The 16,183-nt window shown below is 43.5% G+C and overlaps 2 pseudogenes; one reads left to right on the top strand and one right to left on the bottom strand.

Annotated features, from left to right (window-relative positions):
* Window positions 1–1,086: 1,086 nt before the first annotated feature.
* Window positions 1,087–2,504, bottom strand: LOC110302381 (3'-5' RNA nuclease TATDN2-like; annotated as a pseudogene).
* A 12,522-nt stretch (window positions 2,505–15,026) lies between these two features.
* LOC110302380 (large ribosomal subunit protein uL24 pseudogene) lies at window positions 15,027–15,491 on the top strand (annotated as a pseudogene).
* Window positions 15,492–16,183: the final 692 nt, after the last annotated feature.

Here is a 16,183-nt window from a genome sequence, read left to right as displayed (position 1 = left end):
TACACCTTTTTAATCATACCCAATAACTTATAAGCCAATACTCTATGACCAAGACCCACAGAGCATATTTATACCTTTAAGACCAGTCAGAAACCAAATGAAGTAGCTACACAAATCTTATAAATTTAGACCAAACAAAGAATTTTTACTTTTTCTAGCTATAATTTCAAGAGAAAAAAACACTTTGTCATTTTCTGAACCCAATAATCACAAATGCAGAGATTTTTCTAAGAATAAACAATTGTCAGCTTATTTGCCTTAGAATTTAAGAAGCTGTTGACCCCTCTAAAAGCAGCTTTTCAGCAGGGCCTCTACTGCTGTGCTTGACTCCTGGCTAAGGGTATGGGGCACCTTAAATCAGCCTTTGCTGTGCAAACTGAGACTGAATCAAGAGATGTATAGCCAGCAGATAAAGTTTTAACCACTTTTTCTTTTCAACATAAAATACAGAATAGTCATTCAGACAACGAAACAAAAACAGACACAAATTGACATGTGGAGAGATTGGTGCACCAAACACAAACAATACAGAGAGGGTAGAGAACTTGATGTAACCAGAACTAAGAATGTCTCCTGTAGGGGCCAGAGAGGAAGCAGGATGTGTCTCCCAATTTCCTTCTGTCCCTGGGAGAACTCTGAAATCCATTCTCTCTCTCTCTCTCTCTCTCTCTCTCTCTCTCTCTCTCTCTCTCTCTCTCTCTCTCGTTACTTATATATCTAGCATCTCCTGTTTTTAGTTGTTGTTGTTTTTTGTTTTTTACTCATTTTATTTTATTTTATTTTATTTTATTTCAAGCCCTACTTCTCTCACCTGATGCCGTTTTTGTTTTTGTTTTTGTTTTTGTTTTTGTTTTTTTTTTCTTGGCTCAGATAAAGAGGTGACTTTATTCAGACTGCTGGGAAACCCAGGCCAAAAGGGCAGGGATCCAGACTGGCCATCTCATTGTACACTGTGTCATAAATGTTTTTTTTTTTTTTTTTTCTGTTGTTCACTGATTACCCTAGGGCCTTGTGGCCAGCAGGCAAAACTACTCCTCACCCCAAATCCATTCCACAGTACCTACCCACCCACCCAGCAAGCAGCAAGTGAAGTCTTGTGATGAGGGTCCAAGGTAACATCCTGGTTTGCTGAGTTTTGACAGGATCTCCAACACATCCTTCACCTTGGACACAGACAGACGGAGCCGTCAGGCCACTGGTCATCCTTTGCCAGAAGATGACTGCTCGTGTTCTCTGCTCAGAGACTGTAGAGGCGACTGGTATTCTCTCAGAGAACTGACAGAGTGTGGGAAAGTGACTCCTCTTTGACCCTGGCAATCTCTCGAACTGTGTGCAAGGCCAAGCCTGGATGAGCATACTGGCAAAGACTTCTCGGCACCTGGTGAGGGAGAAAGTAGGGTGCGTCTGTTTCCACAATGATCCTCTCCAACGGGATCTATCTAAGGGCATCCCGAGCCTCCCAGGCGGAGGAGTAGGTCAGCACTGCTGTAAAGCCCACCGACATGTTAGGGAAGTACTTCAACAAGGGCTCAATGACTGAGTAGCTGCCAGTGAAGCAGTGCCTATGGATCTTGTAGTCAGAGGGCACAAATTTTCTCATGATATTCAACAATTCTTCATCAGCTTCACGGCAGTGAATGACCAAGGGCTCCTTCAGAGACACAGCCAGCTTCAGCTGCCTCTCAAACACCTGGTGCTATTCAGGAACTGGAGTGGTGCACTTGTGAGAGTCGTCCAGGCCCATCTCCCCAAATGCCACAGCCTTGGGGTGGCGTAAGGCATGCAAAAGCTTTCTTTCTTGTCTCTCATAGTATCGTGCAAAATGAGGGGGACAGCCAAAAGCCCCCCAAACCAGATCTTCTTTCAGAAGTTCCTCCCATAGGCCATCAGTCAGTGTCCTTGGATCACAGAAGTCAGAGATGCAGCCTTGAAACTCCTTAGGGAAGGAGCTGCTATAAATCTTTCTGAACTTTGTAAAGGTCCCCTTGAAAGGCAGCTTGTAGTAGAGCATGTGCAGATGACAGTGGATATCGATGAAGCCCTCTTCCAGGCTCAGCTCTCGGTGGCTCCTTGGCAAAGAGCTGGATGTGTGTTCTCTGGTGTGGTGAAGTGGTGTCTCCTCTTGGAATGTCCTCTTCCCCTTCACTTCCTCCTCCTCTGTGCTTCTGGAGAACCGAAGTGAGTGGGAATTCTGGAACCTACCTTCCTGGGCAATGTCTAGGCCTCCTGATGCAGTTCTTGATTACAGACAAATGCCTGATTAAAATTTTCCAGTCCCATTTTCCACTGTCAAACCCTAACTGGTGTTGGCCCAACACTGACTCAATCTAGCCTGTATCCTTCTTGCACCCTTGCAATCAACAGCCTTCAAAAGATGAAATTTATAGTGCTAACATTAGTGCTGTATGTTGCTTACCACCCTGTGGAATACATAACTTCTACCGTTTTCTGTGGGGCTTTACCAAGACAGTGTCCCTCAGTCTTTCCATATTCAGGTCCCTCATTTGGGTGCCACCTATAGCCACCAGTGGCCATGGGTTACTGGGTTCCTGAAAGGAAAGCTGGGGATGAATGGAAAGGACGGCGAGAGAAATAATGAGCCAAGATAAAGTTCTCTGATCAAGGCTCAGCTTTAATTCTAGGGTCTGATTTTTAAAGGGGGGAACCCATCCCCTACTATGACAGGATGTCATAGCTTTGTCAGGATCTTGTTAGGGAAGCAAGCTCAGCTGCTCAGCAGGTAGTGGCTTCTTGCAGGAAGCTGCAGATGTGGCAGACAATAGACTTTATCTAGGTGGGCTAGCCAACTGTGGCAGAAATAAGGTCTGATACAGCCCACTCAAGGCTTGGGGGAAGGACACGAATGACATAGTCTGTGCAAATGACTTAGTATAATATTGAGGCATGTAGATAAATAGGTAGATGTGTGGTGACTGGTCTGACCCACAAAATATAAAGAAAGTATGCCTCTTGTTTTAAAAATAGACATACTGGCTTTGTGGAGGAAGGCACTAGGGGTCAAGAGATACAGGTGGGCTTTCAGGGTGACAAAGATAAAGAAACTGATTCTAGAGAAAGAGGAACTTAGAACCTTGATTTTTAGTTCAGTGAGACAGATGTTGGCTTCTGGCCTTACAGAACTGTGCCATGATAAATTTGTGGTAAGCTGTCAGCTCGGTGGTATAGTAATTTATCCCACTATGTTGACTCATTCCTGTAATCCTGGTACATGGAAGGCAGTTTTATCTGAGCTTGAGGACCAGCCTGGTATACATAAGAAGTTCCAGGTCAGCTAGAGCTGTACAGTAAAACTTTGCCTCAAAACAAAAACAGAAAATTAATATACATAGCATGGGAAACTAGGAAGTTTTAAGAAAATTCAATTAAGCTAGGTGCGGTGGTGCACACCTTTTAATTCTAACACTGGGGAAGCAGAGGCAGGCAGATCACTGTGAGTTAAAGGCAAGGCCTGTGAGATGAAAGGGAAAAGGAGAGGAAGAGGGAGAGAGGGGGGAGAGGAAGAAGGAGAAGGAAGAAGAGGAGGAAGAGGAAGGAGGGAAGAAGAGAACAGAACTCGGTCTTCTCAGACAAAGGCTACTGCTTCCATTTTTATTTTTATTTTTATTTTTTTTAAGACAGGTTCTCTCTGTGTACCCTGCTCTGATCTGGAACTCCTTAATGTAGACCAAGCTAGACAAAAAAACCGGAGATCCACTTGCTTCTACCTTCTAAAGGTGTGTCCCACTACACCCTGCATTTCTTTTAAATGTTAGTAATTTCAGCTAGTCTGTGGAGCACTATCATTCCAACCTTAAAGCAGAAGTATAGACCAAAGCATCATCGGAAGGCTCCTTACAACACACTGGTTCACCCAAACCCAGCGTGCCTGATATAAGGCCTCTAGAGAGAGACTAGACAGACTGCAATCCTAACAAGTTCCCAAGACATGGTTGCTGCTGGTTGTAGGCTTTGGTAATGAGATTTCAACTGTCTCTTAAGTTCCTTTCTAGTTCAGTCATTCTCATACCAAGTCTGCAATTAGAAATCTGTTTCCCAGCCGGGCGTGTTGGCGCATGCCTTTAATCGCAGCACTCGGGAGGCAGAGGCAGGCAGATTTCTGAGTTCGAGGCCAGCCTGGTGTACAAAGTGAGTTCCAGGACAGCCAGGGCTACACAGAGAAACCCTGTCTCGAAAAGAAAGAAAGAAAGAAAGAAAGAAAGAAAGAAAGAAAGAAAGAAAGAAAGAAAGAAAGAAAGAAAGAAAGGAAGGAAGGAAGGAAGGAAGGAAGGAAGGAAGGAAGGAAGGAAGAAAAATCAGTTTCCATGTTCAGGTATATTATAGTGATAGTCTCTAAACTCACCATTACTCCTAATGAGTCCAATCAACTAAGATCTATAGTATCATGTTTATCCAGCATTTGGGGCTTACAAAATTTTATATTTAGAAGATGCTCCTATAATTGTATATTCAATATATTCATAATACTGAGTTGGCAGACCTCCTCCCTCCTCTTCTTCTTCCTGCCCCCTCTCCCCTTTTCTGAAGCAGAGCCTCCCTGTAGAGTTGAAGTTCCTATTGTCTCAGCCTCCTTGATGCTGGATGGCATAGGGTGTGTACCCCTATGTCTGAATTAGCCCTTCCTTAAGCATACATTTTGAAGCTTGTGGATTAATGACTAATAACAAAACCAGTTATCTTAGTTATTCAGTTTTGATTAATATTAGCCATGGGCTAGCAAGTTTGTTCAACAGGAAAAGTCACTTGCTCTGCAAACTTGGTGAACAGAATTCAATCCCGGAAGAGCACATAAAAAAGCCAGTACAGAGTTGTTGATATAGCTCAAAGGGTAGAATATGGCTAGATATGTGCTATACAAGCCTGATGAGCTGAGTTTGATCCTAGGCAGCCATGTAAAGGGGGAAGGAGACACCTACTCAGCAAGTTAGTTCTCTGACTTCCACATGCACATTCATTTCATGGACACACAAAGAAAAATGGTAGTACCTGAAATATTTCTTTTTAAAGATTTATTTATTTATTATATGTAAGTACACTGTAGCTATCTTCAGACTCTCCAGAAGAGGGCATCAGATCTCATTATGGGTGGTTGTGGGATTTGAACTCAGGACCTTCAGAAGAGTAGTCAGTGCTGCTAACCGCTGAGCCATCTCACCAGCCCCTGAAATACTTTTAAAAGCCCAAATGCAATGTCATCACTCCTACAACAAAGTGGAAGGAGGGAGCATCTCTGAAAGTTCCCCTTTGACCTTCTCCACACACTAAATACACACTAATAATAAACGTTAAAGTAAAATATACATTTATTTACAAAGATTTTATTACCATTCTTTTATCTTTTAAATTTAATAGGTGCCATCCAACTACCATAAAATATAAAAGGAAAAAAGTTAGGTTGTTTTAGCTTATATGAGTGGGCAATTGATGTTAAATAATGGGATGTTTTGTTTTACTTATTTTGGGATATTAGCCCAAAAACGTAGGATACCCAAGATATAAGATACAATTTGTTAAACGCATGAAACTCAAGAAGAACGAAGACCAAAGTGTGGACACTGTGCCCCTTCTTGGAATTGGGAACAAAACACCCATGGAAAGAGTTACAGAGATAAAGTTTGGAGCTGTGAAGAAAGGATGGACCATCTAAAGGCTGCCATATCCAGGGATACATCCCATAATCAGCTTCCAAACGCTGACACCATTGCATACACTAGCAAGATTTTGCTGAAAGGACCCGGATATAGCTGTCTCTTGTGAGACAATGCCGGGGCCTAGCAAACACAGAAGTGGATGCTCACAGTCAGCTATTGGATGGATCACAGGGCCCCCAATGGAGGAGCTAGAGAAAGTACCCAAGGAGCTAAAGGGAACTGCAACCCCATAGGTGGATCATTATTATGAACTAACCAGTACCCCAGAACTCTTGACTCTAGCTGCATTTGTATCAAAAGATGGCCTAGTCGGCCATCACTGGAAAGAGAGGCCCATTGGACTTGCCAACTTTATATGCCCCAGTACAGGGGAATGCCAGGGCCAAGGGGTGGGGGTGGGTGGGTGGGGGACTGGGGGGGGTGTATTGGGGACTTTTTGGATAGCATTGGAAATGTAATTGAGGAAAATACCTAATAAAAAGAAAAAAAAAAAAGAAAAAAATCTCCCCCCAAAAATTATTCCATTAGAGAAAATGTTGGGGGCTGGGGATAGAGCTCAACCGTATATAAGGTGATTGTGTAGTCCATCTGAGGCCTGGCTCTAGTCCTACCATGTGGAACGTCTGTGCTTTTCAGCCTTTCTCACCATTCCCAGCTGAGGTCCTCAATGCTTACTGTAGAATAAAACACAACTGAGCATTCCCTTAATTTACCAGAATTGTCTGCCTGTACACATACCCATTCCAGTTTTAATATCCTGATTTAAAGTAGAGATGCTCACTCTCCACAGATTATATTAGATTATATTAATAAAATATTAGATTATATTTCTATTAATTAATATTAATATTCTATTAATATTAATTAAATATTAGATTATATTTCTCTGTATCAGAAAGCATTACTGTTAGTTCTCACAGCATACACTTCAGAATGTTGCAGACAAGTGGCAAGCATAGCTTGTAGCCTATGTAAATTGTTGAAGCATGTGCGTGAAGCTGGATATGGTGTGGCAGTCCTATAATGCCAGCACTTGGGAGAGAGAGGCGGGAGAGCCACCCAGGGGCTCAAGGCCACTCCTGGTGAAGTTCTCCATAGTGAACTCCAGGCTATCCTAATAATGAAAGCCTGTCTCAAGAAGACGAAAACAAACAACCAAGACTGATAACTGTGTTCTCAAGAGACGCATGTACTGAAACCAGGATGCTATTTTATTATAAATATGGATCTGTATTGCTAATCATTCTCTACCAGTGCTCCAGTGTGCTCCTCCCTGCCCAGATATGTGGAGATGGAGTCTCATTAGTTCTTGAGATGGAACCCAGTGCTTCCTGATTGCTAGATGAACACTCTAACAACACAGATATACCTCCTTTGTTTTTATTTGTATTTATTCTTCTGTCTGGGATGGGAGAAAGTTTATATGGTTCCAGGTCTGCACATGGTGGAGGTCAGAGGACCTAGATACTGGTCATCAGGTGCCTTCCACCATTCGAGACAGGGTCTTTATTTGACCTGGAATTTTGCCTGCCTTCCAGTTTGCCACCCCTAGGGTTAAAGGTATGTACCATGCTTGGGTTCTTGGTTTTGTTTTGTTTTGTTTTGTTTTGTTTTAACATTGATTCTGGGAATCTGTGATAGTTTGAATGAGAATGCCCAATCTCCAGTTCTCCAATTAGTGGAACTGTTTGGGAAAGATTAGGAGGTATGGCCTTGCTAGGGCTGGTATTTGAGGTCTCAAAACCCAAGCAAGGGGGGCTGGAGAGATGGCTCAGTGGTTAAGAGCACTGACTGCTCTTCCGGAGGTCCTGAGTTCAAATCCCAGCAACCACATGATGGCTCACAACCATCTATAATGTGACCTGATTCCCTCTTCTGGTGTCTGAAGACAGCTACAGTGTACTTACATATAATGAATAAAATATATCTTAAAAAAAAACCCAAGCAAGGCCCAGCCTGTCTGTCTGTCTCTCTTTCTCCCTCCCTCCCTCCCTCCTGTCTATCTACCACCGGTGGGGTTAAGTTGAAAAGCTCTCAGTTACTGATTTACTGCCATGTCTGCTTCCTATCATGATAATCATGGATTAACCTAAAAGTATAAGTAAACCCCCAATCAATTGCTTTCTTTTTTTTTTTTTAATATTTATTTATTATATGTAAGTACACTGTAGCTGTCTTCAGACACTCCAGAAGAGGGCGCCAGATCTCGTTACGGATGGTTGTGAGCCACCATGTGGTTGCTGGGATTTGAACTCTGGACCTTCGGAAGAGCAGTCGGGTGCTCTTACCCACTGAGCCATCTCACCAGCCCCATCAATTGCTTTCTATGAAAAGAGTTGTCTTGGTCATGGTGTCTCTTTACCACATAGAACAGTGACTTAGCAGGATCTGAATTCAGGTCTTTACACATGTAAGACAAGAACTTTACTAACTGACCCATGTGCTTAGTCATGCCCCCCTTTTGTTTTAGAGGCCCAGTTTCAAGTAGCCCAGGCTGCCCTCAAATTCCTGATCCTTCTGCCCTTACCCCCTGTCTTAGTCAGGGTCTCTATTCCTGTACAAACATCATGACCAAAAAGCAAGTTGGGGAGGAAAGGGTTTATTCGGCTTACACTTCCATGCTGCTGTTCATCACCAAAGGAAGTCAGGACTGGAACTCAGACAGGTCAGGGAGCAGGAGCTGATGCAGAGGCCATGGAGTGATGTTCTTTACTGGCTTGCCTCCCCTGGCTTGCTCAGTCTACTCCCTTATAGAACCCAAGACTACCAGCCCAGGGATGGTCCCACCCACAAGGGGCCTTTCCCCCTTGATCACTAATTGAGAAAATGCCTTACAGTTGGATCTCATGGAGGCATTTCCTCAACTGAAGCTCCTTTCTCTGTGATAACTCCAGCTGTGTCAAGTTGACACAAAAATAGCCAGTACAATTGACCCCTTGTCAACTTGACACACAAACACATCACTAGTAAGCCTCAACCCTTACATTCTTATTCATCCCCAAGATCTAAATAACTTTAAAAGTCCCACAGTATTTACATATTCTTAAAATTTCAATCTCTTTAAAATATCCATCTCTTTTAAAATCCAAAGTCTTTTTACAATTAAAAGTCTCTTAACTGTGGGCTCCACTAAAACAGTTTCTTCCTTCAAGAGGGAAAATATCAGGGCACAGTCACAATCAAAGCAAAAATCAATCTCTAACCGTCCAACGTCTGGGATCCAACTCACGATCTTCTGGGCTCCTCCAAGGGCTTGGGTCACTTCTCCAGCCATGCCCTTTATAGCACACACGTCGTCCTCTGGGTTCCAGATGCCTGTACTCTACTGCTGCTGCTGCTCTTGGTGGTCATCTCATGGTACTGGCATCTCCAAAACACTGCGTGACCCCTTCAGTCCTGGGCCTTCAATTACAACTGGGGCCGCACCTTCACCTATGGCCTTCCATGGCCTCTCACAGTGCCGAGCCTGAGCTGCTATGTGACCCCTTCATGCCTTCAAAACCAGTACCACCTGGGTGACCCTTACACATTACCAAGTCCCACTGCAGAAGGAGTGCAACCTTGCCTATCTCTGGAACACAGCCTCTTTGTGCTTTCAGAAAACACTTCCCAGAAGATGTCACCTCAACGATGCTGGTCTCTTCTTAATCACCGCTAATTTCTTAGCTCCAGCTAATCAGCATCAATAGTCCCAGTAATGCAAAGTTTTTGCTTTAGTAGTTCTGGTATCTTGTTAATCACAGCTGATTCTTCAGCCCCAGCTAACCAGAACTACAAAATCTTCACAATAAAAACAGCAATGGCCCTGAAAAGAGTCTTTAATTTTCCCTCTGAAATTTCACAAACCAGGCCTCCATCTTTTGCACTGTTCTCAGCATTATCTTCCAAGCTCCTACACAACATCTGACAGAGCTCTTAACAACGAATGGGTCTTCAAGCCCAAAGTTCCAAAGTCCTTCCACAGTCCTCCCCAAAACATGGTCAGGTTGTCACAGGAATACCCCACTCTGCTGGTACCAATTTGTCTTAGTCAGGGTTTCTATTCCTGCACAAACATCATGACCAAGAAGCAAGTTGGGGAGGAAAGGGTTTATTCGGCTTACACTTCCATGCTGCTGTTCATCACCAAAGGAAGTCAGGACTGGAACTCAGACAGGTCAGGGAGCAGGAGCTGATGCAGAGGCCATGGAGTGATGTTCTTTACTGGCTTGCCTCCCCTGGCTTGCTCAGCCTACTCCCTTATAGAACCCAAGACTACCAGCCCAGGGATGGTCCCACCCACAAGGGGCCTTTCCCCCTTGATCACTAATTGAGAAAATGCCTTACAGTTGGATCTCATGGAGGCATTTCCTCAACTGAAGCTCCTTTCTCTGTGATAACTCCAGCTGTGTCAAGTTGACACAAAAATAGCCAGTACACCCCCAGAGTGCTCAGACTATAGGCCTGCCAGTCAGGAATGGCTTTGACATTTTACATTGACATAGGTTCTCACTAAGTTGCCCGTACTGGCCTTGAACTCATTTCGTCATAGCCCAAGCAGATTTTGAATTGGCAATGCTCTAGTCTCAGAATCCAGAGTGTCAAGGATTGCAGGTTTCAATCAAGTGTAGCTAAAGGACTATTTCAAAAGGCCAATCAAATAAAACAAACCAATAAAACAAACTAATAGAAAGGTCAAACAGAACCCAGTATGGTGAATGAAGTCTGTAATCCTAGACCTCAGAGGTTAAATGAGGAGAGGTTGGGAGTTTGATACAGAACCACCACGAACTTTTTAGTTACTTATGATTGTGAGCCACCATGTGGATGCTCAAAATGTAGGTCCTCTGCAAAAGCAACAAGCACATTTAACTGCTTGCTGAGCCATCTCTCCAGCCCCAGTCTCCTGAATTTTATATCAATACCCAATAGTTTTTTTTCACCTTTTCTTTTAAAAAATAAATTTTAATTTATTTGGTGGTGCATACTACATGTGGAGGTTAGAAGACAACTTGTGAGGGTTATTTCTCTTTATGCCATGGAGGTCCTAGGGATAGAACCCAGGTTGTCAGGTTTGAAAGCAGCTCCTTTACCCACTGAGCCATCTATCCGACTTTTTTTTTTTTTTTTTTTTGTGACAAAGTCTCACTATGTAGGCTGGCTTCATATTTTCTGTAATCCTGCTTTAGTCTCTCTAGTGCTGGGCTGCAAGTGTGGGCCTCTGCACCTGGCTGTTTCTTTTAAAAGTTTGAAATTTTATTATTACTGTGTATGGGGGATGTGTGTGTGTAGGTAGGTAGGGTGTGAAGGCCAAAGCGAATATATGGTTGTTAGAGGGCAGGAGTCAGTTCTCTCTTTCACCTTGCTGAGGTGGACTTTCTCTTGTTTCTGCTATTCAGAGTACTCCAAGCTAGCTGGCCTGTGTGCTCCAGAGTGATTGTCTGCCATCTCAGAGAAGGAATATCCCCGGAGTTGCAGATATATGGAACCACATTAGCTTTCCATCCGGGTTCTGGGGATTGAATGCAGGTTGACAGGCTTGCTTGGCAAGAACCCTTACCCATGAGCCCAGCTGACCATACCCTTTTAATTGGCATGTATTCATTGTTCATAATGATGGCTTTCATAAGAACAATTTCTTTATGTATACAAATACACTGTTACTCTCTTCAGACACACCAGAAGAGGGCATTGGATCCCATTACAAATGGTTGTGAGCCACCATGTGGTTGCTGGGAATTGAGCTCAGGACCTCTGGAAGAGAGCAGTCAGTGCTCATAACCCCTGAGCCATCTCTCCAGCCTTCATAAAAACATTTTCATACAAGGGTATTGATAAGTCATTTTCCATCCAGGGTGAAATGAGCCAATGCAATCCAGATGAGATGAGATGAGATGAGATGAGATGAGATGAGATGAGATGAGATGAGATGCAGGTTTGTTGGGAAGCTGCTTTGGAGCATGTTCACTGGCCTCATAAGGCCAGGGGAGTCACCATGGGAAGGGAGAGTGAGGTGATGGGGAAGAGAGATAGAAAGAACGAGGAGAAGAGAGAATGAGAGAGCTGGGAGACCAAAATGTCTGGATTGTATAGGGAGGAGCCTCTGGGGGAAGAGCAGCCCAGCTACTAAAGTTCAAGGTTGGGGGCAGGGTATGCAAGGTAGGAACTGAAGGATGCTGGGAAGACCTGGAAGCCAGGTCTGCTTTGGTGTGTAAGATATGAACCTCAGTCCCTTGTCAGGTTGGAAACCAAACACTAGAGCCTTGTGTTTCCTAAGCACTCCTTCTACCACTGAACTGTAACCTCACCTTTAGTGTGTCTTTTTATTACTATTATTACTGCTGCTGCTTTTGTTGAGATGGTATTAGTATGTAGCCCTGGCTGGCCCTGAACAAACAGAGATCCTACTGCCTCTACCTCTTGAGAATTGGGATTGAAGGTATCTTAGGGCTTGCGTGGCTGCATTATTTTTTTTCCTTATTTATTTATTTATTTATTTAATGTAAATGAGTGTTTTGTCTACATACATGTATGTGCACCACGTGTGTCCCTGGTGCCCAAACAGCCAGAGGAAGGCATTGGACCCCTGGAATTAGAGTTAGAAGTTGTGAGCCACCATGTGGGTGCTAGAAACTGAGGCTGGGTCCTGCAAGAGCAGCAAGTGCTCTTACCCACTGAGCAATCTCTCAAGACTCCTCACTGGTTTCTTAATCTTCATAAAAAGCATCAGGAACTGTGTTGGTAGATTTGAAGGAAACTAAAAAGATAATAAAACTTAGGAGACGTGGAAGGAAAAGGAGACCATCACTGTAGCAACTGGTGGAGCCTCTTACCTGCCGAGTCAAGAATTCTATTAAAATTACTACAAAGGTTGCCAACATAGAGAAAATATTTTCAATTAAAAATGTTAAGATAACCCTGGGTGTGGTGGTGCACACCTTTAATCCCAGTACTCAGGAGGCAGAGGTAGGCAACTTTCTGAGTTCGAGGCCAGCCTGGTCTACAGAGTGAGTTCCAGAGCAGCCAGGGCTACACAGAGAAACCCTTTTTTGAAAAAAAAAAAAAAGATATCATTAATCATGTATAAAACCAGAATTCATATGAACTCAGATAGGACCTCCTTCCTTTCTGATATTTTTGGGGAATCTCAAAAACAAGATTATTCACTTGTTTTACATGACATATATCCCACTTTGCTCCATGCCTGTCACCTAGAGCATTAGAGTCCTACCATTTCTTTCTTGTATATCATTGTCTTTCTAGGTACATATGTATAATATTCTCCTACCATCAATGTTATAATCAATAAGTTTCATCACATGTTGGACAAGCATTCACTTTTTATTTATCCTTTGGTTTTGATATCTTAAGGTCCTTGGGGTGGTTTGAATAGGTTTGGCCCTTAAAGACTCATGTGTTTGAATGCTTGGCCCACAGGGAATGGCACTATTAGAACAAGGTGTGGTCTTGTTCAAGTATGTGTGGCCTTGTTGGAGGAAATGTGTCGTTGTGGGAGTGGGCTTTGAGGTCTCCTATGCTTAAACTCAACCCAGTATGGAAATCCATTCTCCTGGCTGCCTTCAGATGAAGATGTAGAACTCTTAGCTCCTTCAGCATCAAGTCTGTCTGCAGGATGCCATACTTTCCACCATGATGATAATGGATGGAATCTCTGTAAGCCATCCCCAGTTAAATGTTTGCCTTTATGAGAGTTGTCTTGGTCATGGTGTCTCTTCACAACATTAAAATCCTAAGAAGTCCTTAATATTTGATGTTTGGTTTTTATTTTTGTATTAGAATTTTCAATAGTAACAGAACTTACAGAATGAATTGCTCTCTTATATAGAAAGGTGATTTGTTAGAATGATTTACAGGCTTCAACCAAGCTAATCCAATAATGGCTGCCAGTGAACAGAAAGTGCAAGAATCCAGTAGTTGTTCAGTCCATTAGGTTGAATGTCTTAGCTGGTCTTCAGTATAGGCTGGAATCCTGAAGAAGTAGGCTCTAACGGCAGTGAAGGAATAGATTTGCTAGCAAGGTGAGAGCAAGCAGGCAAAAAGCAAAAGCTTTCTTTTTTCAATGTCTTAATGAAGGCTTCCAGCAGAAAGTGTGGCCTAGATTAAAGGTGTGCCTGAAAGAACCTAGTGGGGAAACCTTCACTCAATTTCTGTTCGTCGTGCACCCAAGAATCACGAACAGATGACCATCTTGATGTAAAAGCATGAGGTAGTTTAATGACGGAGCTCCAGACCAACACATATCTCCCGCAGGAGACAGAGGTGTCGACCACATGGTGGAGCCATAATGGCGGAGCTCCGGGTCGAAACGTATCTCATGCAGGAGACAGTAGATTTGACCCCGAGGCTTGGAAGCTAGGGGCTTTTATAGAAAAGGGGTGGGGCTTGGGGAGGAATTGGCGCGATTTCACATGATTGGTCCATTTAAACATCAACAGACTGTCAGAAGGGTGGGAGATAGGGAGGCACTAGGCCAGTCAGGACATGTAAAGATAGGCCTGCCTGGGCATGTCCTGGCCTGGTCTGCTATGTTCTTAGCCCCAGGTTTCAAAGCTCACAAACAACTCTTTGGGCTATTTGACATACAGGTCTTAAGTTTTATTTTCTTTCATGCCTTCCTACCTCAAAGGTCCAGATTAGATGTAGATCTGCCTACTTCAAATTAAGCAAAACTCCTTCTCAGGAATGCCCTCCATCTTTGCATTTATTTAGTTCCCAGCACATTAAACAATAGGGTGAGATAAGCATTTAAACTGACTTGTTTTACAATTTCTATTGCTATGATAAAACATAACCAAAAAGGAAGTTGGGAAGGAAAGGATTTATTTGATTTACACTACCAGAACATAGTCCATTGTTGAGAGCCCGTGGCTCACATGGACCAGGTTTCACCTGGGAGGAAAGCCAGGGCTGAAAAGAGAGGGGAGCTAGGCAGTTGAGAGAAAAATGGAGCTAAGTCAAGGTTCCTGATCAAAGCTCGAATGTTTAATAGAAAATTGTGCTTATAAAGGGGTGGGGGCATCCCCCGCTAATCCATTCTTGGAGCCTGGAACCAGCTGCAGGTGACAACGTGCAGGATAGGGTGTAGTCTCCAGAATAGCTCAGCGGCCTCTCATCAGGTAGCAGTGTCTTGAAGGAGAACAGCGGCAGTGGCTGAACAATAATAGAGTCATCTAGGCAGGAAGGCTCCACCCTAGGTAATCTCCTTAGTGGCAGCAAGGTCAAGGTCTGGATCAGCCTGCTGCAGGCTGGGGGTGTTACAGTCCATCACTAGAGGAAGTCTGGACAGTAACTTAAACAAGGCTGGAATGTGGAGGCAGGACCTGATGCCGAGACCATGGAGGGATTTCAGCCACCAAAATGAAATTTAATCCCTTCATGGCTTCTGACAGAAGCAAGAATCACAAATAGCATTTCAATGCACCTTCTCACATTCAGCACAAGATCATATTGTCCCCTCTTTCCAAAGAGCTGAGACAAATAGAATGTTTGGTCTATGCACATTTGAAAGGATGATGAAGTTCAGGTTGTTCGAGAACACTACAAAGGCCAGCAGATTGGCAAAGTGGCCCAAGTGTTCAGGAAGAAATACATCATCTACATCAAGCAAGTTCAGTGAGAAAAGGCTAATGGCACAACTGTTTATGCAGACATCCACCCCAGCAAGGTGGTTATCACCAGGCTAAAGCTGGGCAAGGACCACAAGAAGATCCTGGCGAGTAAAGCCAAGTGCTGACAAGGAGGAAGGAGAAGGGCAAATACAAGGAAGAAACAAGATGTAGAAGATACAGGAGTAGAGGCATTTTTATACACGACTTTTATTAAAGACTGCTTAAGTAAGAGAGAGAGAGAGAGAGAGAGAGAGACAGAGACAGAGAGAGAGAGAGAGACAGACAGACAGACAGACCATGGTTACTGGCTTGCTTCTCATGGCTTGCTCAACCAGTTTCTTATATAACCCAGGGATGGCACCACCCACCATGGACTGGACCATCACCAATTGATCACTAATTGAAAAATTGCCTCAATGTAATGAGAAAAATGTAATGAGAAATACAGCTGAATCTCATGGAAAATTTTTCTCAACTGAGGTTCTTTAGTCTCTGATGACTCTAGCTGTGTCAAGTTGATGCAGAAAACCAGCCAGAACTCTCTCTCTCTCCCTCTCTCTCTCTCTCTCTCTCTCTCTCTCTCTCTCTCTCTCTCTCTCTCTCTCTCTCTCTCTCTCTGTGCAAAGGAGAACAATCTTAAGTGTTGTAACAGGGGGGTGATAGGCTTTCTCTTTGGTTGACTGGTAAGCTAGTTCTAAGGATCCATTGGCTTCTCTTTCAAGCACTGGGTTTACAAGTTCACATCACCATACCCAGCTTTTTTCTTTCTTTCTTTTCTTCTTCTTCTTCTTCTTTTTTTTTTTTTTGCTGGTGTTTGTTATTTATTATTCCATGTGCTATTACTGACTCTTGGTACCAGCTGTGGGCCTAGCTCCAGGCAAAGTGGTATACACTATCTGTGCAGTT

This window comes from Mus caroli, unplaced genomic scaffold (genome assembly GCF_978045245.1).
Source record: "Mus caroli unplaced genomic scaffold, Mus_caroli_1 scaffold_11, whole genome shotgun sequence".
Taxonomy (NCBI): Eukaryota; Metazoa; Chordata; class Mammalia; order Rodentia; family Muridae; genus Mus; species Mus caroli.
Note: the sequence above shows the minus strand (reverse complement) of the source record. Positions and strands in the feature narration are given on the sequence as shown.